Source organism: Egretta garzetta, unplaced genomic scaffold (assembly GCF_000687185.1).
Source record: "Egretta garzetta isolate BGI_Z169 unplaced genomic scaffold, ASM68718v1 scaffold68, whole genome shotgun sequence".
NCBI lineage: Eukaryota > Metazoa > Chordata > Aves > Pelecaniformes > Ardeidae > Egretta > Egretta garzetta.
The window spans coordinates 3,373,030-3,377,966 of record NW_009260774.1 but is presented as its reverse complement, the minus strand read 5'-3'; positions in this window follow the sequence as shown (position 1 = coordinate 3,377,966).

The window sequence follows — 4,937 nt, the reverse complement described above, 5'->3', positions numbered from 1 at the left end:
GACAAGAGCATACTGAAAACTGCAAAAATGACAAACCAAATCAGGGCTAAGAATATTTGAACACTGGGGTTGCAAAAGAATAAACATATGCTGGTGCTTGAAAAATGCCTGAGTTGAATTAAAACTCCTATAACGTCATGTCCTAAATAACGCAGAATAATGCAGAAGAGCGGGACTGACGTTTCATAGAGACAAGCTTAGATCTAAAGGAAGGAGGAACATACATAATGCTGCTCTGGAGTGCCAGTGCCTGTGACAGAATGAGTAGCTGCAGCATCTTATAAAATAAAAATGTGATCTGACAGTGGAAAAATAAGTTTGGAAGTTTTTTTATGTTACTCCCACAAATGAGTGGAGTAAATTATGGAATCCTGTGGACGAAAGTAATTTCATAAGGATAGCAGTTGTAACTGTGAACAAACTGAAGACAATGAGAATTACCGTCACGTGAATTAGAAATACTTCAGATACCTGCAACACGGCGTTTTGAATCAGAGTTGAAATGTTGTCTTGTTTCTAATTTTAATTAGTATAACCATGCTGACTTCAAATCATAAACTCAAACCATTCTAAGCAATGCCAGTAATTTTGAACCTTCAAAACATTCATTCCAAAGCAACCATACGTTACCAAAATCCATTATAAAGAAGGCACTACTAAACATTGTCTTCTGTAATGAACGATGCACTTACAACCAAATAATAACCCTCTTAAATTTTAATTAAAATTTTAATTTTACTCATGTCACAGTGCAAATAATTTCCCTAAAGCAGAGCAGAGCAATACAGTGAGGCAAGGAGTGTTCAGCGGCTGAAGAACTGACTGCCCTGCAAGCAGTGCTAAGGCTCTCCCGCAGAGGGCAACGGAAGACCTCGGAAACCGGTTTTCTTTCCATAAGAAAAGGCTAAAGCCATTTTCAGGTGAACATTGAGCTAAAAAGTCTTCTGCTGTTCTGCCCAACCCCAGCTGCTTTTTAATTATAACCAAGTTTTGTTAGCTATAACCAAGATCCCTATTTTGACTTTTATTATAAAAGTGGTTTTCAAGCAGAAAACAAAAGCCTCAATTCTCTTTGAGATGTGGGAAGCTGAAATTTCCAGGAAGAGCAAGGAAAGGACAGCTTCCCTGAAAACATAAAACTGTTGATATCTTTCATAGTAATTCTTTTAATACAACATCTCTAGTTTATTTCTGGGGTTTTTTTTCTTTCTAATTTCCACCTACAGATGTAGCAGGAAGCTGTACTGTACACTTCAGAGAAACTGGAAAAAGAAAAAGAGGGCTGCAGAAAGCTCCCTTGCCAGGACTACAGAATTCTCACTTTACTTCAGACTCTCCTGTTGCGTTTAGTCTTTCTCTGTTTTCCTTTACCAGTAAAGCCCCATGTGGGATGTGTTACCACTAGATAATAAGATAACACCTAGAGGATTACAATGAATAATCCTCTAGTGCCTCTGCAAGTATGTTATCTGAGAATAATGCAAATTTTCTTGTCTTCTTTTCTGAGCAGAGCTTGTTTGTATTCCTATAGCACTGACAGGGCCTAATCGTAGCCCACAAGATATGCACAACCACAAAGGAAAATGCTCTGCCTTTTTGTTGTTCACCTTCAACTCTAAAGAACTTTATCTTGTTTTCTGAGCAGTAGAGAAGACAAGAACTTGGGAAGGAACCCTGAGATGGCGGCACTGTCATAAGCTCCCGCACTCCAGGCGGAAGCTGTTCTCGCCTGCAGCTGAGCCTCACATCTAGCATACAGCATATTCTGCTCACCATCTCACCCTTCCTTTTGAGAGTTGAGTCAGGAAGGAGCAGCTGTAAGTAACTGAGGTGAAAGGCTTCCTTCAATATATTATTGCAAGTTTTATCCTGTAAGGAAGAAAGGGGCTAGATAAACTCTTTGTGGGTCCTGAGCGTGCTAAGAAGCCTTAGTAGCTCTGAGCAGCCTCACCTGCAGCCAGGAGCACTATTTAAGCTCAGCCCTGGGTTTTCAGTCTTTACCTGAGCTGTGTTAGAAGAGTACTGCTTTCCAGTTCAGTTGTGTCTGTGCCATAGCAGCTCTTGATCTGGGCTTCAACCTGTGAACTGACTTCTTGGCTTTACTTCAGCCTGGTCTCACTGCTATGGCTCTGCCTTGGTGGTTGCTAGACCTGATCCTAACTGCTAGTGAGAGATTTTGCTCCTGGCTTTGCCTTGGACCTCTCGTTCATCATGACATCCGCATGATCTCGACTCTTGGCTGAATGTGACCTCTGTCTCCAGGTCTGTCCTGCTTAGGTGCTGTGAGTGGGTCCTGGGTGGCGAGGTCCCTGCCCTGCCAGCTAAGTTATCTGCTTTGGCTCCCAGATAATTTACCCTTGGGGAACAATCCTGTCCTCGCTGCTCCTTGACAACCGCAAACATCAGGGCCACCCTTAAGTTACCTGAATCCCTGCTATTTTAAGCCTGTTTGAAAGCTGGAACAAAGCTTCTCCCCTTTCACACAACAGTTTCCATCTCCCTTTCCTGCCCCCCACATTAACGGGGGCTGGTAGCTGTAGCCTTCCTACAGGAAAAATAGATCATTCTTTCCCTGCTACCTGTGGGCCTCCCATTATTTTACACCTGGTCACAGAGGCATACACCGCAGGCAAATGCTTTCCCTAGTCCCTGTATTTGTGGTGACAGTTAAGTATTTCTTCCACCTGGCAGCCCTAATGAGTGATGTACAAACCCCCACTACTCATCAGTGCTCTGCGTCCTCATATCTGAAAACATAATACTTTGTGGTCATTTCCCCCTGTTTTGCCTATAAGAAGTCCTTTAATGCAAAACTTCTGTGACGTAATTCAGCTTTGTGCAACCTGTGAGACCATCAGCACTTATCTGGTTTGGTTTAAGCCACATGAGCAGAGGTCTGAGCTCCTCCATAAACTACTGCTGTTTTGGTGTGCGGCCAGCCTCCCCCTCCTATCACAGCCAGGAACACAAGAACTCCATAAAGCTAGGAAAGCACTCTTAGGAATAAGTAACAGGAGCGTACTAGCAGCCTCTGGGAGAAGCAAAAAACATAGTAGGAATTCGCCTGGCATACTCACGAAGTGGACCAATTCCCAGCTGCCCATGACTGCCTGCTATCGCATGCTTCGTACATCCAAAACTGTGACCCGTCCACGGGTGTTTAGCATGACTTGAAGTACTCCATGGGTTTTTTCGGCATTCTCAAAGTGCAAAATATGGTGTCCTTGAAAATAGCTTTAAAAGAATTGCTCTGCCACAAGGCAAGATGCGAATGAGTCATGAGCGGCACACGTCAGCAGGACTGGCTCCCAAAGCTTGACTCAGTCCATTCGCTAGACCACGAGCAGCCTGGTGAATTAAACCTCCGCCGTGAGAAAGGCCACGTGTGTAACTCTTGTTGGAGTGAATTATCTCATTCTGGGGCCCTCCTTTGGGGAGAAGGATTGTTTAATTCTAGAAAGCTTTGTACAAAGAAACTTCTAATCTAATGATGAAAACAAAAACGTTCTCTGTATTTTTCAACATTTTGTACTTCATTGCTGAGAGGAAAAAGCAGTCTTCTGCAGTCAGGAATATGCAAGTATCTTTCTCCAGAAGCATTAAAAAGGAAAAAGTACTGAGGAAAGAATGCTCAGCCTTGTAATTAGATTATTCAAGGAACAGAATGAAAAGATTGTGAGTGGAAGATTAGCCCAAAATAACAGACTCCTAGCGACACTGCCACATAATTGAGGAACAGTGGATGATTCTGTGAAAAATTGTTTGAGCTAGAAGGCTTATTTTCAGAGTTGGAAACATAAATCCTTTGACAACTTCCCTGAGTCACTAGTTAACGGGTCAGTGCTGAAGGTGCCAAACATTTTCTGGATCTACTGACAGTACTTTCCCTCAAAGCGAGTGGGGAGAAGACGCTCAGCGCTTCCAAAGGTTATTCAGCGTTTTGTAACGGTTTTCAGTGACGTCAAGCAGCAGGTGATGGAAACCTGAGGTACACGCTGATTTTATTTTAAATATGGTAACGCACGTGAGCTGCTCACAGTGGTTTCATATGACCTAGGCCATGTTTAAAACTGCTAGGAAGGGACACATTCTGAGATGGAAAAACAACAAAAAAAATCCAAAGCGGGGTTCCTGGGGGTACATTGATTGGTGACCGTCTCTCTTGCGGATTTGTGGGTGCTACTCCGAGCGTGTTTTATTTCCGCCGTTACTGTGTTTTGGCTGCCTAAGTTACTACTTAAAACCACACCTGATGATTAACACGATGCTGCCGTGCGATTTTTGACTCTGCTTTTGCCATCACCCTGCACGGTTCAGAGCTGCTCCTTGGAATCATAGAATCATAGAATGTTTAGGGTTGGAAGGGACCACTAGTGGTCATCTAGTCCAACCCCCCTGCAGTGAGCAGGGACACTGCTAACTAGATCAGGTTGCTCAGAGCCCCATCCAACCTGGCCTTGAATGTTCCCAGGGATGGGGCCTCCACTACCTCTCTGGGCAACCTGTTCCAGTGTTTTACCACCCTCATTGTAAAAAATTTCTTCCTTACCTCTAGCCTGAACCTACCCTGTTCTAGTTTAAAACCATTTCCCCTTGTCCTAACACAGCTGGCCCTACTAAAAAGACGTTCCCCATCTTTCCTATAGGCCCCCTTTAGGTACTGGAAGGCCGCAATCAGGTCTCCCCGTAGCCTCCTTTTCTCCAGACTGAACAAGCCCAACTCCCTCAGCCTGTCCTCATAGGAGAGGTGCTCCAGCCCTCGGATCATTTTTGTAGCCCTCCTCTGGACCCGTTCCAACAGTTCCAACGGTGCCGCCTGGAAGGAAGGGGGGTTCTTGTTTTAAGAAGTGCCGCATCAGCACCGTGGATTTCAGCAGCTCCCCCACAGCCAGGCCTCCCTCCGAGGGCTCCCCCCCCCCCCCCAAGGCTCCCGCGTG